The sequence below is a fragment of the Canis lupus genome, chromosome 1, assembly GCF_003254725.2.
Source record: "Canis lupus dingo isolate Sandy chromosome 1, ASM325472v2, whole genome shotgun sequence".
In the NCBI taxonomy this organism is placed as follows: Eukaryota; Metazoa; Chordata; class Mammalia; order Carnivora; family Canidae; genus Canis; species Canis lupus.
Window position 1 is genome coordinate 84916979 of NC_064243.1, and position 23124 is coordinate 84940102.

The following is a 23124-nucleotide window of genomic DNA, read 5'->3' on the forward strand; positions in this document are numbered from 1 at the left end:
GAGGGTGTGGGAACCTCAAAAGGACACATAAGTTTCTAATGCTACATCATTATTTAATTTCTGGCGTGATTCTTGAAAAACCAGCTCTCCTGGAGTTAGCACTCACAATGTGTTCATACTATTCAAAGTTTTCTTTTTGAAATTTTGTTCTTCTCAGTAATTTTTCATGCCTGACAGTTGAAACAAAGCAAAGTGATGAAATAATGAGACAGTTTGATTTATTCATTGTCATCATAATGAATGGAAAACAATGCAGAGGCATTCTGCATGCATAGTTTTTGTCCATCCGAGATCTTTTCTCTGGGTTGATTGTTCCTGAACTCTATTATTTTTCATAATTTTCTTTGACTTTGTCTCAGAAATTCTTTCATCATTGAAGTACCTTTTACTCTTCAGTTCCTTTGTTGAAGTTTTTTTCATTCTTTGCTGCTATTCATTAATATCATTGACTATAAGTAAATGCTTAGTTTCCAATTTTCTTAAGAGTTTTTCAGAAATATAAGTAAATAAACTGACTCTTCAGACAACTTTTTTGGTATTTTTGGTTTCAAGTAAGTTATAACCCCTACAAAATTGCCAAGAATAAGTTCTATCGATTACAACAAAATCTAATACAAAATGCCAATATTCCAACTCCAAAACAAACTAACCAGAAAAATACCAAAGCATAAACTATGTCAAATAGATAGATGCCATGGTTTACTCTGATCTCTAATTAAATGAACTTCTGAGTACTCTGCTACTCTGTATCTGAGATGCATTTAAATTACTGATGATACTGCTGATTGGAATTCATGTTTTATTCATCTTTCTAGAAATTTAGAAAATTTTATGATGTAATGATACTTTGCTTGCATTGATGGCATGAATGACATAATTTGGCAGAAAGGCTAAAAATTCCATCTTCAAGACTTTACTAATTGTTAAAGAACAAAACCCAAATTATTTGATTTTCATCTTTCTCAAGCTACTGATATTAAATTTTTAAAAAATCAAGATGATGATACCAAAAGAAAAAAAACATAAAATTTCTATAGACTCTGAGATAAAATATAGGAATGCTTTTTAAGAAACAAACTTTAGGAAACCATGGATTTCTTCTTGAGTAAATAAGAAACCATGGATTTCTTTCTTTTAGGAAAGAAAAAAAGAAACACAATCTACCATGAGGTTGGTGTATCACTTTCAAATGAGAGGAGATTTAGAAACTTCTGATGGGCCACTGGTAGATGATTTTGCCTGTGAGTGTGGTCATTCACATAGCACAATGTCAGATAGAGAAACAATGCAATTGAGACATATTCCAGGAAATATCCTGTCTTCTTTCATATGACACACAGCTGGTGCTAGGATAGCATAACTCCTCTCTGAGCATATGGCAAGACATAGGCAGAAATACAGGGAGTATCAGTCTAAAAGTACTTCTTGAGAGCATCTGGATTGAAGATAGTTTCCTCAGGTGTCACCAACATGGAAGGCTGCTTTGACAAGCGAGAAAAAATGCTGGGGCTTGCTGCAACTGGCTTGTCAAGGTGTGGCCATAATAGTCAGCCAAGGCAAGAACAACACCACACACAGAATGCAAACATCACGCCAGCTATTGGCCAGAGTCCTGAATAGAGTCCTTAATATTATTAAGAAATAAATATCTTCATTCACTACACAATGTACAATGTGAATCACAGATGTTCAACAGGGTAGCTAATTCTTACGGGCATTACAGGACTCTTACACATTACTGATAGAGTTGTAAGTGAGGAGGCTGTTCTGCTCCTTTACTATTTTAATCATGGGACTGGACTAAATATGAGAAAAACTCATATTTAGTAATGAATTTACCTGAATTTTGTCAATGTTTAATGAAACATTAGGTTTTGAAATATTTTTATAAATTATTCCTAATTTAAAGTAGACTTAAATGTTAGACAAAAACTAGAAGTAGCAAGAAAAAAAAAAGAACTGATCAAAAGTAGAGATCATAATCCAGTTTAACAGAATCAGTCGTTACAAAGTAAATCTATAAGCTACAGAATAAAGCAATGGCATTGGGTAAAGATTTAAAGCTAAAATGAATGAAACCGCTTCCAACATACCTATTTCACCTATTTCCCAAACTTCTTCTTTTTTAAAAGATTGATTTATTAGAGAGAGAGAGAGAGAGAGAGACATGTGAGATAGGTGGGAGAGGTGAAAGAGAGGGAGACAGATAATCTCAAGCAGACTCTGCACTGAGCATGGAGCCTGAGCTCATGACCCTCAGATCATGACCTAGCTTAAAACTAAGAGTCCATCGCTTAACCCACTGAGGCACCCAGGTGCCCCTCTTATTTTCCACCCCTTCTTATGTAGAACCTGAACATCATCCACAGAGAAATCCCATTTTCCATTCAAAATCAGCTTTCATCTGTTCTGTCTCTCAATTTTGTTTCAGGACCATCTTAAGTAATAAGGGCAAAGGTCACATTTACTGCTTACAGATGCACTGTTCAGTGTTGTGCAAAAAGTTTGGAGCATATATTCCTAGAGGTAATCCTCCTAATAGTCTGCAAACTGGATACCACTATTATCCTACTGTACAGGAGGCCTCACATTGACTGGTTAAATAACTTGCTGAAAGTCTTGCAGTCCCTAGGTGAAAGAATTAGAACTGAACTTCTGGGCAATTTTTCCCTAAAGACCGTACTTTGAGAAACTATGCCATAAGCTATTTAAGAGCAACCTTCTCATTTGACAAAATACAGCTTCCTTTCTTAATTAAAACTCTTCAGAGTGTAGGGATAAAGAAAGCATACCTCAATATCATAAAAGCCATCTATAAAAAGCCACAGCAAATATCATTCTGGAAGAGAAAAACTGAGAACTTTTCCTCTAAGGTCAGAAACACAAGATGGATGCCCACTCTCACCACTGTTATTCAACACAGTACTGGAAGTCCTAGCCTCAGCAATCAGACAAGAAAAAAGAAATAAAAGGCCTTCAAATTGGCAAAGAAGAAGTCAAACTCTCACTCTTTGCAGATGACATGATACCGTAAATGGAGAACCCGAAAGACTCCACCCCAAAATCTCTAGAACTCAGAGCAATTCAGGAATGTGGCAGGATATTAAATCAATGCACAGAAATCAGTTGCTTTCCTATACACTAACAATGAGATTGAAGAAAGAGAAATTAAGGAATAAATCCCATTCACAATTGTACCAAGAACTCTAAGATAGCTAGGAATAAACCTAAGCAAAGAAGTAAAGAATCTGAACTCTAAAAACTACAGAACACTTATGAAAGAAATTGAGGAAGACACAAAGAGATGGAAAAAAAACACTCCTTGCTCATGCATTGGAAGAATAAATATTATGAAAATTTCTATGCTACCCAGAGCAATTTATACATTCAGTACAATCCCTATCAAAATACTATTGACTTTCTTCACAGAGTTGGAACAAATAATCCTAAGATTTGTATGGAACCAGAAAAGACCCCAAATAGCCAGAGGGATTTTGTAAAGAGAAACCAAAGCCAGGGACATCACAATGCCTTACTCCAAGCCATATTACAAAGCTGTGGTCATCAAGACAGTGTGGTACTGACACAAAAACAGACACATAGGTCAATGGAAGGGAATAGAGAGAGCCCAGAAATGGGCCCATAACTATATGGTCAACAAAGCAGGAAAAAATGTCTCTTCAATAAATGGTGCTGGGAAAATTGGAAAGCCATATACAGAAGAATGAAACTAGACCATTCTCTTACACCATATACAAAGATAAACTCAAAATGGATAAAAGATCTAAATGGAGACAAGAATCCATCAAAATCCTAGAGAAGACAGTCAACAACCTTTTGACCTCAGCTGCAGGAACTTCTTGCAAGATATGTCTCTATGGGCAAGGGAAACAAAAGCAATAATGAACTATTGAGACTTCATCAAGATAAAAACCTTCTGCACAACAAAGGAAACAGTCAACAAAACTAAAAGGCAACCTACAGAATGGAAAAAGCTATTTGCAAATAACATATCAGATAAAGGGCTTGGTCTAAGATCTATGAAGAGCTTAGCAAACTCAACACCGCCAAAACAATCCAGTCAAAAAATGGGTAGAAGACATGAATCGATATTTCTCCAAAGAAGACCTACACATGGACAACAGGCACATGAAAAAAGGTACATATCACTTGTCATCAGGGGAAATACAAATCAAAACCACAATGAGATACAACTTTACACTGGTGAGAATGGTTAAAATTAACAAGATAGGAAACAACAGATGTTGGTGAGAATGCAGAGAAAGGGGAATCCTCTTATACTGTTGATGGCAATGCAAACTGGTACAGCCACTCTGGAAAACAGTGTGGGGGGTTCCTCAAGAAGTTAAAAATAGAGCTTCCCTATGACTCAGAAATTGCACTACTGGGTATTTATCCTAAAGATACAGATGTAGTGAAATGATGGGACAAATGCACCCCAGTGTTCATAGCAGCAATGTCCACAATAGCCAAACTGTGGAAGGAGCCACAGTGTGGCTCACAATGGAATATTACTCAGCCATCATAAAGGATGAATACCTACTATTTACATCAATGTGGATAGAACTGGAGGGTATTATGCTGAGTGAGGTAAATCAATCAGAAAAGGACAATCATCATATGGTTTCATTCATATGTGGAATATAAGAAATAGTGAAAGGGAACCATAAAAGAAAGGAAGGAAACTGAGTGGGAAAAATTAGAGAAGAAGACAAAGTATGAGAGACCTTTAACTGTGGGAAACAAACTGAGGGTTGCTGAAGGGAAGGTGGGTGGGGAATGGGGTAACTGGGTGCCGGGCATTAAAGAGGGCACATGATGTGATAAGCACTGGGTGTTATACTATATGTTGGCAAATTGAATTTAAATAAAAAAAAATAAAGGTAAAAAAAGAGCAAGCTTCTTTCTTATAAATTTGAATTTGAATACCATTTAGTGTTAAGTGAGCTTCAAATTTTATGAGAAAAATCAATTAAACCAGGGGAGTGTGAAACCATATGTTTCACACACACATGCACACACAGACACACAAACACAGTGTTTATTTTTAACTTTTTTAAGCCATTCATTAGAGATGTCCTTAAACAAGTGACTTTACATCAGTTCCCTCATCTACAAAACAGAGATGGTGTCATTTACTTTTTTGTACCCATGGAAATGATGTAGAAAATGATGATATATATTTTAAGGAGGTTGAGATGATGAGGCACAAAATAACATAAGAGCTAACAGCAGAGATTTTGGAATCCAATTGCTAGACAACAAATCTGATTTGATACTAACTATGGAACTTTTAACAAGTTTTGTAATGTCTCTGTGCCTCAATATGCCATCTGTTAAATACACATAGCAGTTAGTATTCCATATAGTTGTTAGTGGATTATAGGAGAAAATCTGTGTAGAAAATTTAGCATAGTATCTGATACGTAGACTTTTCTCGATGAGGATTCATATTTGTTTCCTCATATCCAATGAACTAAAGACTACATTGTAAGAATGAGAACAAAACTGGTTCCTCATTTGACCATATAAAGGAAATAATTTATATAGTTTTGAAACAGGACAAGCTAAGGTTTTCATTTGGAAATGGTTATTTTACCATTTTGCATTTTTTTCATAATGAAAATAAAGCTATGTTGGGGAGTGGACCAATTTTTTGTACTTCCTTGATGTCCTCTGAAACTCTGTTTGTTTTTTTTAAAGATTTCATTTATTTATTCATGAGAGACACACAGAGAGAGAGGCAGAACACAGGCAGAGGGAGAAGCAGGCTCCATGCAGGGAGCCTGACATGGGACTTGATCCCGGTCTCCAGGATCACGCCCTGGGCCGAAGGCAGGTGCCAAACTGCTGAGCCACCCAGGGATCCCCTGAAACTCCGTTTTTAAAGACATGTAAGAGTTTGACCCTTAAGGAAAATAGAGTAGAAGAGATCTTAAGAACCTGAAAGAAAATAAGTGAACTATTTATCATTCCTTCTCCCAACTGCGGTTGCGAGTTGCCATTCAGAACAAGCAAAAAGTTTATAATATTATCAAAAGGAATATATATATATATATAATATATATAATATATATAATATTATCAAAGGAATATATATATATATGAAAGAGGGAAGTACAATAAGTGATTCTATTAAAAACTCTGAAGAGGAGGAAGAAAAGTTAGGGAAAATTGCCAAGGATGCTGCAGTAATAGCACTCCTGGAAGCCAGGAATGGGGGAAAGACCACAGCAAGTGCTTCTGGCCCTGTGGTGTTTAACACTGGAAATGGGATTGAAGCCCTCCGGCTGAACTCTAGGCCTGTCACAGCATGTTTTCCTTTGGAGTCCACGTGCTCCTGAAGGCACTTCCTCAGCGGGTTGCTAGGGGATAATTATACTACAGAACTTTGAGAATCCAAAGCAGATGGGTGGTAAAGTAGAGATGCCGTCATCTTTGTGAATTTGCTCTAACATCCTTAGGATTCAAAAGGAGAAAGAAACAAAAAGCATCATTATTAGAAAGGAAAATTTAGAAATGTGAGCTTCGCAGTTTAACCAAGTATCTCATTTCAGCATAACGAAACAGTTAAGCGAAGGCCATTCCCTCAAGCCCTCAGAGTAACCCAGCAAATGATAAAGAAGACAGGAAGTAGAGGCCCCTGTCAAGTGAAGCAATGTCTGATTTTAATCAAGAAATTGAGGATAAGTATATCTTTGGAGAGATTTTATCATCCTGCAAATGATCTCTTTTAAATTTGTGGTATATGCTGGGCTGGCACTTCCTTGGAAAAAAATACTCAGGAAAGTCAAGCTTTTTTTTTTTTTTTTTTTTTTTTTTCTGACACCATATTCACTTTGATTCTTTCTTTTTAAATTCTTTTCCTGTGAGATTTATCACATACAAAGAAAATTTTATAAGCTCTAGCCTTATGTGTGCATGTGTGTTATGTAGATAGATAGATATTCTATTCTGTTCCATCTATATTTTGATCTTTTGAATAACCAGTACCAGAGAATCTTAAATTCTAAAATTGTCTAATGCATTTTGATATCAGATAAGGCAATTCCAACATCTTCAAGTCTCTCTGGACCAAGACACTTTGATAATTTTCAGCAGTTAGGAAACAGCCAGTCACATTTCCCACACCGGCATTGTGCTTTATGGAAGGATTCTACAATAGGTATTGTGAAGTTTTAGTCATTATGAAAAATTAGATGACAGAGTTACAAAAATCCCTAAATTGTAATGCTGTGTATCTATTCTACAGCGGCTGTTAACTTTCCTATGACTCATTTGGTGTTGAAAACCTGTAATTGCAGCTTAAAAAGTAAACAGCCCTGAATTTAATCTACATGTATACACAAGTCAATCACTCCATATTAAGTTCTCCTACCTAAGTTTATTTCAAGGATTCTGAGTAGTTCTACCAATCAAGAATCTAAGATAAATGTATGGGCATAATTGCTTGTTTGTAGGCAATGATAAACACATCCATTCCTAGTTCAAAGAGTGGAAGGAATTAAAATGCTAAATGGAAAATTCTAATTAAGATTTTGTAACACATAGAGCATTGTAATAGGTTCTGAGGTATAAGATTAATCCTATTTGCAAGGGTCTAGGAATCAGGTTGGAAAAATGGACTTTCTTTTATATATATAAAATTTCCATAATCAACCAAGGCAGAATAGTAAATATTAACTGAACAGGATTGCTATTTAGAGGAAGAGGTGACAACCAAGAGATGGGGCAATTGGAGAAGGCTTTATTGAAGCCTTAAAACAGAGTGGCACTCACATAGAGAGAAGGTGCAAAAAGGTATTCCAGAGATGGGAAGCATCACTAGCCACTAGACTAGAATGTTCATAGACAACTTGCTGATTGTAATTTCAAATTATATGCAAGATATATAGAATTATATTACAGAACTATCTACAGTGTATACTTGTGGCATTGTAGGGGCTCTCTGTGGGGGTAAGGATGCGCTCAGGTTTATAAACTGGACGAGGAAGTAATGTTTCATGGGCATTAATGATATCAGGCTTCTGCTTATCCAATTTTAATAATTTTTTATTGTATATATCAAATCATGCTTTTGTTGGTGGTCCACCTATTTTTCCTTTAGAAACACCTTTGCACATTAGTCATCACCATAGATTCCTAATGGTTTAACATTGCCCTTGCCGTCTGCTACTCTGGATTCCTATCATTCCCAATGACAACAGTTCCCTAAGAATATTGTCTGTCATCAGCCATGCGGTAGCCACCATTAAGCTGCTCAAACATGCCAGTACCTCTATCACTAGCATATTCCTTATGAGCTAGTGATGACAGCATTCTCTGGCCCTTCCAACAGCATTCTCTGGTTTCTCAAGAACACAGCCAGTTGGTGGACTCTCAAGGATTATACAATAGAACCATTCCAGCATATTCATTCCTTTAAACCTTTTCATCCCTTCCTCAAAACTGCCAGGGCAGTTCTGTTGTTTGTACTTCATTTAATATGAGCCTTTTGCTCCCCATAAGCTTCTAGTAACCATCCCAGCAGTCATTTTGGGACGATTTCCAGGTGCTCTTGTCAGGCAGGGAATGCTCCTATATGGCCAACTCTCCTTTATTGAGCTTATCTTTCACCTCCTCTAACCCCTACCCCAGTCCAATACTATCAAGATCTACTTCCTGGCATGCTTTCCCAACCCCTGATTTCTTTCACTACAATTAATCATGTCCTAAAGTTCCTTTGGTGAATAATTCCTTTTTTTTCCCCTCTGGCAAGAAAGTAGTTCCTTAGCTAGCCTCTGCTGAGGCATGATCTTAGTTACAGAATTAGAAGAAGGGAGAGGAAGTACGTCAGATTTTGAAGAGAACAATCATTGTCTTCCAAGGCATCCATCTCAGTTGATGTTTCTGCACGGTCTTCAGGCAGGAGAAGGCTGCTAACCTTCAACAAAACAAAGTAGGCCCAGAGGTTCAGAGGAATCTGGGGATCCCCTGTTCTTGAGTACGTCCATATGTATGTCCCCATTCAGTGCTTTAGGGCCCCATTCCTTTCCTATCAGGGTTTTGATTTTACCATTAAAGACTTGCCAAGGCGGGACGCCTGGGTGGCTCAGTGGTTGAGCTTCTGCCTTCAGCTCAGGGCGTGATCCTGGGGTCCTGGGACCGAGTCCCGCATCAGGCTCCCTGCAGGGAGCCTGCTTCTCTCTCTGCTTATGTCTCTGCCTCTCTCTCTCTGTGTCTCTCATGAATAAATAAATAAAATCTTTATAAAGATGAAAGAAAGAAGAAAGAAAGAAAGAAAGAAAGAAAGAAAGAAAGAAAGAAAGAAAGAAAGAAAGAAAGAAAGACTTGCCAAGGCTGTGAATTCAATCTTCATTATAGTACTACTATTTTTACAATAAAGTTCATGTTGAATAAAAGAAAAAATCTATATATTATATTTTATTGTAATTAATAATTTATATATATGGATAGATAAATATATATAAATCAATAAATAATTTATATACATATGATATATATTTAAATATATATAAACCGTATGTATATGGTTTCTGTCCTGGATTCCTGGCAGAGTTCCTAAAATTTTGTTGTTTCCTCTATGATAAGAGCACTAGGGAGCATTGTTTGTTCTAATATTTGGTTCTTGAAATTGATTCCTGAGACAGGGCTCCTAAATCCCATGGAAATTACTGGGTGATAGCACTATCTTCTGTTCTAATGAGGGGACTCCTGGTGGGTTCCTAGATGGGGTTGGTCATCAGAAAGACTCAGCCATGATTAGAAGCTTGGTAAAATGAGGCGATCTGCATGATCCTTAGTCCAACTGGATTGGTGTCCTTATAAGAAGAGATTAGTACACCTGTATGGATGTGTATGTGAGGGATGTGTAAGAGAGAAGGATGACCATGTGCGGACACAGCAAAAAAGTGACCATTTACCAGCCAAGGAGAAAAGGCCCAGAAGAAGCCAAACCTGCTGATGACTTGATCTGGGATTTCCAGCCTCCAGATATATGAAAAAATAAATCTCTCTTGTTTAAGCCACCTAGTCTGTGGCACTTTGTTAATGCAGCCCTAGCAGACTCATACTGACAGACATATAGGTGTGGGCTCATGAAAGTGAGAGCACACTGTGGGCAACTTGCATGGAGTGGAAGACAAACCGGAGGGCATGTAGAAACAGCACCCATGGTGCCTGCTCTGGCCTGGGACCCTCAATTCTCAGTAAACAATTTCTAGAATGTGAGCTTCTTGTCTCTACAACTTTGGCCTTTGCTCCATTAGATATTCTGGTTTCCAGAAAGGACATCATAAAGGTTCTACTGGAACCTGAAGCTATGACTCATACTTTGTCAGAGGGGGCTCTGAGGCATTTACTGAGGCTTGCTTTATTATAAGGAGGCAGAAACACATATATCTGGACCTTGGGAGATTCCTTTGGATGCATCTTAAATTTCTATACCTGGAGATGATGATAATGAATGTGATGATACAGCAATGGCCATAGGATGAGGGCCAAGTATCAAGAAAACAGGCCCTTCAAAGTTGAGGAAATGGATCACTCCACAAAGTGATCAACCTAGACCAGGTACAGTTTAACCAACAATGAGAAAAATCTGGGATAATTAATAGTGGAGTGAGAAGAGCCCTTAGTTGATTGGTTACTATTAAAATCTCATTGCTTATTTTGGTATATGCTAAATTCCATTTTTGTTTTTGCACAGAAAGGGATTTAGAGTTCTATAAAATAAAAAGTATAGCCATATTTGAGGGATTGTTGTCTATAGAGGGGAAAATACACTAAATAATCACAAAATATAAAATCTCTTTGCTTCTATACATGACTTATTGTAAGACTCATATATAGTCTATTAGGTTAAAAGTGATTTTATATGTTTTTGTTTCCATATCTAAGTAGTGTGTGTCACTGAAAAGGTGTTCTATATAACACAATATTGATAATGCAAAATTGATCTTACTTTAGTCATTTCTAATCATAGTTCTGTTGCTGGCACAATTTTAACTTTACTTCAGATTATAATTGTACATATTAATTACCTACAAAAAATTTACTATGGATCCACAACTCAAAAATTAAATTATATTTTAAGTATCTTATTATACATTTAAAGAACATTGTCACGGTAGTGGTAATTCAGCTCTCAAACTTCTAAGAATAAAATACAGAAGTTGAGTTACTATTTTAGAAAAAGAAACAAAGTGGTAAATGTGATATTACAATCTTGTTCTTTTTCGCATTGAGAATACTTTGAGTATATATATACAAAAGCAGACAATTATGTTTTTGATTCTGTCAAGCATAACAATGAATATGAAATCACTTGGTATAATTTTTAATAATAGAAATTGAAATTTTTGCATGTGGGACTCTGTAAGTGACTTAAGAAAATTATAGCTTATTTCATGGATGAATTCATTTAGAGAAATTGTTTATAGCTATAGAACGGAAAATATTCCAAAATAATTCAACTTTTGGTAGAATAATCTTCAACATATTTTCAAAACTAAAATAAACATCTAAATAAATCTTACATTATGTTCTATATGAATAATTATTTTGATGTTAGTTTCACAAATGTTTTATTCATACCCAGTGATAATTAACTTCTAAACCTATTAATTAAAGCAGCAGGACCCCATATTGTAATAGAAATATAGAGACAATTTTCTTCCCAGGGAGCCAAGCTAAGTTAGTATTCAGAACCTAGAAACAGAATATAGACAAAAATATTAATGTCCCAACTCAGCCAACCTTCAAAGAATACATGTAAGAAAAAATGGAATAAACAAAATTCTTAAAATTGAATAATATACTGGACTTTAGTTCATGATGAAAGGTGAAACAAAAATTACATAATTACATAATTGGACAAGTTATGAACTGATGGTGGAAACACTTTGTGATAACACAAATTAGTATATGTTCTACTATTGCCTCATTTAAACCTACTCTCACTTATGAATCTACCACCCTCCTCTTTTTCTCTGACCTGTGAATTTCCCCCTTACTCTTCATCCCTCGATATCTCTGATCATCCCTAGGGAAGTCAAGAAGTCCAGTGGCTGAGAATAGCTACTTGGAGATCAGACATCTGCCTCTATCTAGGCAGCCAATAGCATCTCATCTAGGCAGCCAAGAGCGATCAACTGGGCAGGATTTTGGGTACTGCAGATGTAGGTATGAACAACAATCTATTCACCTGTCTTCATCAGCATTATATTTTCATTGGTGTGATAGACATAAATAAGTTAAAAAGTAAATAACCAATGATCTTAAAATCTTGAATCTTACTGTGCAACTTGGAGTAATTTATTTAACCTACTAAGCCTCAGCTATGTCTTTAACCTGTAAATGGGTATGATAATATTGCTTACTAATACAACTGTGTGTATGTGTGTATCTATGTATGTGTATATATATCATATAATATCCCATATATTATATATAATAAATAACTATTTTATATTATGTATCTTATATATTATATATAGACATATATGTGTGTGTGTGTGTGTGTGTGTATTCTTCCTTGAGATGAAATCAGCCTTTATGAGAAATAAATTATAAATACAATTAGACTGGCAAAGAGCTTTATGTAGACAGAAATCAAGCTCATGGAACTAAACATACTTCATCCAAATTTTGGATACAAATTGCCTCTGTTGACATGATTAATTATAAAGAAATGTATGAATTGTGGATAATCCAGTGAGCAAAGAACCTTGTTATCTGACTGCTTGGACTGATTCCTCTTCCCCTCAAATTAGAACACATCCTGTTCGGTATCATAACTTGCAAACTCTTTATCTATCTTTCCTGACATTCAGTGTAAAGATGACCAAGACTCTCCAATGTATCAAATCATTTTACTGAGGAGACTGTCATTTTGTGTTCACTCCAAATCTCAGAAATCTTAATTTTAAAAAAGGCATTAAAATCATAATTATATCTATTGTGTGAAATGGTGTTCACATATTTTGCCTTTTATTAATCATTGAGCTTGTGAATAAACTCACAGTTCTTTTTTGCCTTTCCCTTGATCTACCAGCCAATCTGAAACCTCTTATAGGAGAGAAGCACTTGCTCGGCAGCCACTTGTCTCAGGAAGGTACTGAAGTCAGCCTTTGCTTGCTGACCCTCCACACAGTAGAAAGCTCTGTTTCTTCCACTTTATCTTACTTGCTTTTGTGATGTTAAAATGAGATAATCCATGCAAAAATATTTGCACACTGCCTAGTATATACATGGCAGTGATGTATAAGTATAATCAATAAGTTTTAGCTACTATTATTATCTGATCCCCTTCTCTATCCTACTGGGCTTGCCATAGTTTAGAATCTTAATACTTTTTGACTTGTTATATTTGCAATAGACTCCTAATATAATTTACCCCCACATTCCATACATATTATGTATTGCCACCAGATTAAATGTCCTCATTAAATAATTCTGGATCATTTAGGTTTCTGATCCAATGCCCTTAATGAGTTTACACCTTAATCAGGCATTCAAGACTTGCCACCACCTCACTTTCCCTTCCTAATTTTAGTGCCCCTTATACTGAACACCATATCTGATTAAAACAGCTTGTTTACTGTTCTTTTAAATGACTCAACATTTCCTTTCTACCTGGAATACCCCACTCAATGTTTCACTTCCAGCTGGCTCACATCCACAGTCCCCATCCTTCAAACATCTCTTCCTCATATCTACTCCTCTGAAAGCATGTTTTCTTCCTTCTTTTACTTTCTTCCTAATTCTAATGAGTTTCTACCTTTCACCTTGTAGCATTGTTATTTGTGAACCTGCTTTATCTCTCCTAGTAGAGTGTAGGCCCTTGAGGGAAGAATCCATTTCTGGTTCATATTTTTATTCTCAAAGTGTCCACACTGAATAAATATTTGTTGGCCAAATGAATGAATTAACTTTCCAAGTCTTCTGGCCAGAAGAGTGAGCAGGTTAAACATCAGATACAAATAGTATTTTACTACAAGGCTGATTTCTTAACCAGAGAGGTGCTGACTTAATTTGTGTTATGACTTCTGGAGAACAAGGGAGCTCACCCGTTTCTAAAATATCTTCTAGCCGTCAGTATTCTACTAGGAGAAAGCCAATAAGAGTTGATTTTCTTAGTTTTCTTAATGGTTATAGGTTAGTTTAGGTTTCAAAAGACATGCACTTGCTAAATAACTTGCTTGCTAGGTTACAGATCATGCAAGAGACAAGGAGGGGTAAAATGATGTTGAAGGTGGACACAGAATGGTGCAGTTGACACCTTTTGCTTACATTGAACTTTTTAAATGGATAAATACCTGTTTTAATATTTGGCAGCAATCTAATTTCTCAGCAGCATGTGTCATAGTTTACCCAACATGAGCCAGACTACCAGCAACTTCCAAGAACCTGCAGAATCAGAGGGCGTAGCTGAACCTGGGGGATAATATGAGGGAACGCAAAGGCAGGCAAGAGTGGATGTGAAGAGGGAAATGGCAGGGCCGGGAAATAGAAGATGAGACTGGAGCAATTCATGTGACTTCACCCATGCAAATTCAGAAGTCACTGCTGAGTCAAAGCAGGCATGAGCAGCCACATGGTACCTTGGGAAAATCCTCAGCCAAGGAAGCGATTATGTTCTATTGGGAAGAGAGAGTCACTGAAGCAGGCCTGAAAGAGAAATAATGCTGTCAAACTGGAAGAAAAAAAAACTGGTAGTTGCATAGCTGCAAAGGAAATACACGACTAGGACCACATGACCTTGTGTTAGACACTGTAATGCTCCATCCTACTTATATTCCTATTTATTACATACACAGAGCTCTTCGATGTACTATCAGGAACTTATAATTATGACATATTATTCATGCCGCCCAGATGTCTCAGATTTCACTGACCTCAGACTATAGGGAAAAGAATGAAGTAATACTTTCTTTTTATTCCTAAATCGTGATGACAACAGTTTATCCACTTGGTTGGTAGAATGTAATGATCATGAAAGTATAAGCCACCTAAAGTATTTCACATGTATGTTAAGCCAGTTTTCAGCTACATTCAGGAAATGAGGTTTGTGACCAGTGCTATGCTGAGCTATATTCCCACCAGAGCTCACCAGAGCCAACTGTGCACACCTCTTCCAAAATCTGCATTAGGTAAATTTATGATGGTAGCTTGATGTTGGCTGTGGGTCAAATACTATTATCCATGCCTTTTTTTCACTCATGAAAGCTGGTTGTTAAACATTACCAGCATACTACTACGTTTGTGCTGATCTTTTTTTTCCCCCTACCAGCTCTTGTCTGTGGTTTATTCCACTGCCCCTGAAGCCATCTGGAAGAGCTGTGCCATTGTTACTCTTTCCCGTGAGTTCAGTAGTAGTGCCCATAATATTGTTTCCAGATGCTCCAAAAGCTTCCAATCTTGTGTTTGCCAGAACATTCTTGGATTCCATGCAAAGATGGAGGAGAATAACCTATCTCAACTCTTCATCTTGTCACCAGGGCTCTACAAACTCTCAGGATTCCCGTGGTTTCTCAGTCCATCTTACTGACTTCTCCATGTTGTCTCAGAAGGAGTCCAACAAGCCTTGTAGGAGATAAACACTACCTCACCCCTGTTCTGATTTGTTTTACTTCTTAAGAGCCCCCTGCTGGGGCAGCCCCCCCGATGGCGCAGCCTCCCTCCCAGGGTGTGATCTTGGAGGCCCGGGATCAAGTTCCACGTTGGGCTTTCTGCATGGAGCCTGCTTCTCCCTCTGCCTGTGTCTTTGCCTCTCTCTCTCTCTCTCTCTTTCTCTCTCTCTCTGAATGAATAAATAAATAAAATATTAAAAAAAAAGAGCCTCCTGCCAACTATGAAAATGTATTATGAAAATGTATTTCTCTCTTCCTACAGACCAAACAAAAAACTTGATGACAGGAGGGGCAGATGGAGTCCAGCTTACCCAGAGAGCAAGTCTGCCATTTAAATTTATTTTTAAAACATATGCACTAGTTGTGCTAGGTATATATCTTTTTGCCTCTTTCCCCAGATTAACATTCTACCCTTTTTCATCCTGCTTTGTGTTCTGGAAAATTCGTACATAGGGGCTTCTGCAATGGTTCCCTTTCCCTCTAACATCCTCTTGAGTTTGGCCAAAGGAAAACACTAGTGGGAGATTTGGAAGTCATTGTTAGATGATATTCTCTGTATAGTGCTCAGTTTGGGTTCTCATGACTGTTCTCCTCTGTCCTCTGGCCTAGGGGGGAGAAACAGCTCCTTGGTGGTGGTCCCAGGAAACAGCAGCAGCCCTCATTGTCTTCCTAAAGCCTCACCCTATATATTTAAAGAAAAAAATCTTTATTAAAATCTTATCAATTATCCAGTTTGAGTATACCACCCTTTATTCTGTTGGAATCCTGGCTGATATGCTAATCACATGAAATCATAAACTCTGAAGCTTAATGTTCTTTTCACTACAGAAAGGTACTACTATTTGGTATATTTATGAATCATATACTCATGTTGTTTCAACTATTGAAAAGAACTAATAATCATTCTGCCAAAGATAGCTGTTTATTTGACCTTAATTATTGTATATCTGTCCCACCTGTGATCTTATGGGATCTTGTCAGAGTATTTTAAATGCATAACTCCACTTGAAATAAATAAGTACTTGGGGAGAAAATTAGAGATAATAAACGAATATTAAATGTATGGAATCTCATAAGAAATGTGAACATATTGTTGATGCATACCAGTATAAGAATAATCCAGCAATCTGGGGCACCTGAGTGGCTCAGTTGATTGAAAATCTAACTCTTGGTTTCAACTCAGGTCATGATCTCAGAGTTATAAGATTGAGCCACTGTCAGGCTGATGCTTAGCATGGAGCCTATTTGAGAATCTCTCCCTCTCTCTCCCTTTGTTCCTCTCCCTGCTCACATGCTAAATAAATAAATAAATAGAAAAGTAAAATCTTTTTCTTAAAGGATTTTATTATTTATTCATAAGAGACACACAGAGAGAGGCAGAGACATAGGCAGAGGGAGAAGCAGGCTCCCTGCAGGGAGCCCAAAATGGGACACAATCTCAGGACCCAGGGATCATGACTTGAGCCAAAAGCAGACACTCAATCACTGAGCCACCCAGGTTCCGCTAAGTAAAATCTTTTTTAAAAAAGAAAAAGCCAGCAATTTTATCAGAGCATTAAATATATAGTGATGAATTGGAATAAGCTTTACCTCACAAATAGTATCTCTGGATTCAGTTACATTAAAGTGAAAATCGGGTGTGTAATTTTGCTTTAATACAGAGAAGTGATAGAAAATGCACTCTCATGTTAGCAGAAACTTGAGTCTCACATTATTTCAGTGAATAGATTCTGGAAAATATTTTCCTACTCATCTAACCCAGAAAACCAACAAGTGCAACAATTCAAATGAATTAATCAGGATACTTTTTGGGGTATCCAACTCTCTATCTCCCAGGCCATTCTGAGTCAGTCATCAAACCAAGGAGCAGCCCTAAAGCTGAAGCTGTGTCCAGAGTGAGAAAGACATGGCCCTCTCGCCTTGACCGGCAACCAGAAACTAAGGGAAAGGTTGTAAGACAGGACTGACTCATTGTGAAAATGTGGGAAAGGAAATACTGTTTCATTATATTATATTCTAGTGACTACATAGTTTGTAAAACCTATGTATTCAACTGGATAAAAATTATGTTGCCTTAAAATTTCTCTTCCTTATGATATATATTCTACTATCTTATTTTAATGGCTCTAAAGAACGTGATCTCATAACTCTGTGTTTAAATGTAGTTAAACAACACGATAAAAATGGAAAACAAAACTAAACAAATAAAAACAAAATAAGAAATAAAAAAAGAAAAATACACTAAAAAAATGATGTGAGTACATGAAGGGAAAGGCCTATGTTATTACCTTAGCTATCCCAGGCTCCAAAGGGCCTAACCTAATGATTGGAACATATTAGCACTTTGAAACCTGTTTATTAAATTTAATGCAAATATTCAAAATAAAGTTAAAATCTGACTGGTTATTTCTGGAAAAGTTCCAAACTTAAGCATTTAGTAGTCTTTACATGTAACAAAAAATTAATCTGTTTATGGAATCTTGGTGACTCCAAGAAATCCAATGAATCTCTCAAGGAGCCGCAGATTACCTTAAAAGGATTGTCATCAGAGCCGTGCCATAGGTAGTCATTGTCCTTGATGCTTTCTTGCTTGGAATTTTTTCTGATGAAATGCAAGCTCATCCACCCTGCGTGACTAAAGGTATTAAAAGCAATGAAGAATATGGACGTGGCAAGCCATGATTAATTGCTTAGTACGATGAAGTTAATCCAAAATGTATATGAATCTTAATTTAATGCTCATTATTAAAAAAGAGGATCTCTGATGTTTCAACATACCTTTGAAACCATTTACCTTCCTAAAAATTTCCACTCATGAACTCTCAACTCATGACCAGCAATAATTCTAGAGAAATTAAACAGTCTAAATCCATTGGTTATAAACTTTCTCAGATTGTTACATTTATCTGGCATGAACAGTTTCAATGAGCTCTAATTATATTGCTGTTTTTTATTTTGAGTTACTTATTTTGAGTTACCTATAAATTGATAGGTTAAAATATTTTCTTGCTTCTCCTGAGCACACAAAACAAAACAAAACAAAACAAAACAAAACCACATTCCCATATATAAATCAAAATATCAGAGACCCTTAAGCCCAGAAGTTCCAGGGCAAAGCTAACCATCACTACAGAGTCAAGGTTGTGACAATTGTTTCTGACAAAACTGGGGATTATTTGAGGATAGAACTGGTAAAATTTGTAGCAAAGTTGATGACCTGGGTTGGCAGAAGACAGAAGACATTTTCAATCTAATCGTATTATTCAGGATAAGATAGGCTATACTGTAATAACAAGATGACCCCTGAACCCTTGTCTTCTCTCACTGGGGGAGCAGCTCTCCTGCCACAGCCCCTCACCCCCTGAAAATGGACAGTAGAATGCAAAGTTTGCCTCTACTCCTTTCTTCGTCAGGAGTACCTCTCAGCTCTTGATCTGAAAACTGTCTGCAGTGGTGCTAAAACCATGGGAGACACTGACAGATGAGAGCCTCAGCGGCTTGACAGCTGCAAATCTCCTGACCTCATTTATTTCTAGCCACCGCTTCTGAACCAACACCATTTCAAGGGACATGGGCACAGCAGCCAAGTGCATTGGGATGGGGCAGCCATGCATGGTAGGGGTGGCTGGCTCTGGGGCTGGAATTGGGACTATGTTTGAGAGCCTCATCATTTGCTACACCGGGAACTCCTCTCTGAAGCAATAGCTAGAATGTCTAGAATGGCGTAGGATGTTACCCTCTTGGAGGCCATGGGGCTTTTTTGCCTGATCGTGGCCTTTCTCGTCCTCTTCACCACATGACAGAGCCATCTCTACCTCCCATGGGTCTTTCTCCTGTGTCTTGTCTGCTCCATATGTTCCATTTCCTATACCATCCCCAGGCAGCCTAGGGATAGTTGTTGGCTCAGGCTTAACAGAAGAAAGACAAATAAATACTGTATTTATAAGAAAAAAAAAATGACTCCTGAAATCTCACCAGCTTAATATATAAAAGTTGATTTCTTGTTCACCCAAGTCAGATATAATTTGGTAGCTCACTAGAGTCAAGTCCTTCCCAGGGATACCACAGATATTCAGGCTCTTTCTGTCTTATAGCTCCAACCATTGAAAATTCTTGGTTTCTAGGGTAGCTTGGTCAGGAAAAAAAGAGAGCTGGGTATTGTCTGGACTTTTCATTGATGAGACTTCCAAGTGGCATGTATACTGAAGCATAGACCATAGAATTTGTCAAATGTTGCATATGCTTTCCTGCATATCCCAGTCTCGGTGTAGGCTACTTTTGGCCAGTGGGCTGCAGAAATGGCGTGTCAGCTCTGGATTGAAGCATTTAAGAGCCAGAGTATGGGGTTTTTCAAGCTCTTTCTCCTTCTGTCATGTGACTGCAGTCCCAAATGGTAGAACTGTTTCTTTCTCTTTCTTTCTTTCTTTCTTTCTTTCTTTCTTTCTTTCTTTCTTTCTTTCTTTCTTTCTTTCTTTCTTTCTTTCTTTCTCTCTTTCTTTCTTTCTCTCTTATCCTCAAGTCATTGTTTGGAGGGGAGCTGCCCTAGGGAGCTCCTGGTCCCATAGATGGCTCTGTGCCTGCAAGAGAAGAGTCAAATTGCATATGCTAAATTTTGAGATTTGGAGTTTGTTTCTACAACATAACCCAGCCTATCTTTATTGATGCCCCAAGGAAGATGAGCACTTCAGAACCAAATCTTCTAATGGAGGGGGTTCTGTGGAGCTGTTTTCTAGAAACCTACTATTGCTAAAATGTGAGTACTATTAACTCAAAGTAATAACATCACATAAATAGGGATAAACATTATGTGACTAGAAATGTGTCTATCCACTTTAGAAATTGCTATACATTTTAAATATAAAAAAGAGCTCTTTCTTCCAAGAACAGATTTTATCTTACCCCTAATCATTTTTCCCCACTTTTCCTTCAGGATCTATAAAAATCTAGGTAACATTTTTAACTGATGGCCAATAGATTTTTTCATAGAGGACCTGAGTGGCTGTTTCCTCATGGAAAAGAATAATAAACCTTCACACACCCAGATCTTTTTATTAAAATAAGTCTTCCAATTGCCTTTCCTGACAATTATAAGTTCAAGCTTAATTTTTAATGGAGCGTGATGTAGATTACAGAACTGTCAACTCATAATCTCATTCCCTATAGAAAAAGACCCTGTTAGTGTTTCTTAATATATTGGCTTCAGGTGGGTTTTCAAATATGCAGCAGCAGAAAGGGCCTGACCCTCTCTAACATTGGAAACAATTCATGTTAGGTATTCCTAGGACAAATAAGGCTATAAAACTTTTTTTTAATAACGCAGATTTTAGTTTAAACATAAATTGCACGTAGTTTGCAGTTACTTAATGGGACACAGACATCCTCGCCTTCCGGAGAGTCAAACTTCATGATTTTCAAATATACATTCAGAGAAACCATCTATAATTTTGCTTTGAGCTTTGGATGCTTTGGTTTCAGTCAAGATCTATGAAGTCAGGTTTATGACTAAGAAAGCCACTTTTCCCCCTCTCAAGAAATGGACAGTTAGCTCCAGCCGAGCATAGATTAACAGAGAGAATTGCTAAATTGCCAAATACTTTCCTTTTTGAGCCAATAGAAGAAAAAAACAGCATTCAAGGGTTACTCCAAGTTTAGAGACCTGTTAAAAGCCTAGGGGTTTTCAATGCCCAAAGCAATGTAAGAGAGAAGGCTTAAAGACATCTTTTATAGAAGAATATGGAAAACAATCATGTTACAAAGTGATGATAATAAAAATATTTCTCTCCTTGGTTGTGCTTCTTTAATAATTGCTTTTAAACATATTAGTCTTTTGGACATCTTCTCCTTTGTAATGGTCCAGGAAAAAAATGACAGGTCAATATTAAGAACCTCTTCCATTTTTCACATCCCCGAGAATTTCTTTGTCTCCATAATATGGGGGCTTGGCCGTGCAGCCTGGACCAATGCGTGAGAAATGAAGCAATGAGAACAGGAAGCTGAAACCAACCTGACTGCTTTTCACTGCTAAGGGCCAGGAGTTATTTGTAGAAAAGGAAGTTATTTGTAGAAAGGACTTGCAGGCACAAGAGAGGTGAGAAATCGGGCTGGGTTGAAAGAAGAGATTTAAGAATATTTGAGAAACTGAGGGAGAAAATTAGGACTGAGTTGTCGAGCAATGATGAGTGAGTCTCTGCAGCAATGAATGGGAAGGCAGAAAGGATTTTTCATGTTGGGCAACATGGTATGAATGGAAGTCTTCTCTTGGAGAGAAACTAGTAAAGATTAAAGAATCTCTCTCTCGGGGCGTCTGGGTACCTCAGTTGGTTTAGCTTCTGACCTTTGGTTTTGGCTCATGTCTTGATCTCAGAGTCATGAGATCAAGCCCCAAGTAGGGTGCTGTTCTGGGTGTGGAGCCTGCTTAAGATTCTCTCTTGCCCTCTTCATCTGCCCCCTCCTAAATCAATCAATCAATCAATCAATCTCTCAATAAGAGATGATTTTTCTAAAGGTAATAAAATGTTGAAATAGGCCAAAGAATGGTCATCTTTAAAGGTTATTCTGACTTATAACAAGATATTTTAATTTTCTATAAAAATATAGTGAAGCGCACATCACCATGCTCTACCAAGCCAATTGGAAAACACCACAGAGTAATGGATGAACATGATCACTCATTAGTGAAATTACCAAAATGCCAGGGATAAGGATATGAATTTCAGTGCGGAATACTTCCATGTATGAGGAAGATAAAATTTGTCTAACAGGAGCCTTAGCAATAGAGAAGCACTTTTCTTACATAATAAGAGGTCTGAAAATGGGCCTCTCTTGGCATTTGTTACTTTCCTTACCTTTCTCTCATGATTGAAGAGTGTCCCTGGCTCTTTACAGTGGCAGGTCCTTGAGATGAGAGTAAGTCAAGCTTAGTCCTTAGAGCTTATGGCAAAGGAAGAGAATGTATGGAATGTGGAGTAGCCTCAAGCCTTCAAGTAGAAAGGCTTCTGTGTAGTTCAGTATTACCTACTTCAAGTTTGGTTTCTAGGGGTATCCCACAGAGAGCAATATTTTTGGATTTTTATGATTTTCCTGTGAATATTCTCACTATTCAGATATTGGCAATTAGCCTCGTTAATACCAGGTCAAATACCAGGTCGAAACCAGTCAGGGAACAAGCATGTATCTGGGCCCTGAGGGATAACTTATTCCTTCCATCTACTCTGTTCCCCAAATAAAAAGGTTTTCACAAACCAATATTGATATAAACTGTTTGTCATATATCAGTGTCATTAAAAAAATCAGGCTCTTTGATTCTCAGAATGAATGCCTCTTAGATAATAATAGAGGGGGAAGTCACCCCCTCTTGGTTTCTATCACCAAGAAATTTATTGGCAATAAGAACTAGCTAGTATATTTTATAATTCTAAGATCTTTAACAACATAAAAAAACCCAAAAAGTTCCATAGGCTCAGATTGAGCT

At 37.1% G+C, this 23124-nt stretch overlaps 1 long non-coding RNA gene across 1 annotated transcript; it reads right to left on the reverse strand.

Moving 5' to 3' along the window:
- Window positions 1-13940: 13940 nt before the first annotated feature.
- On the reverse strand, window positions 13941-22561 carry LOC112643849 (uncharacterized). The gene is made up of 5 exons (XR_003125939.3): window positions 22499-22561; window positions 19629-20230; window positions 18183-18288; window positions 14625-14691; window positions 13941-14430 (listed from the first exon to the last, which is right to left on the reverse strand). It is a non-coding gene; the product is annotated as an uncharacterized LOC112643849 (long non-coding RNA).
- Between the last annotated feature and the right edge of the window lie 563 nt (window positions 22562-23124).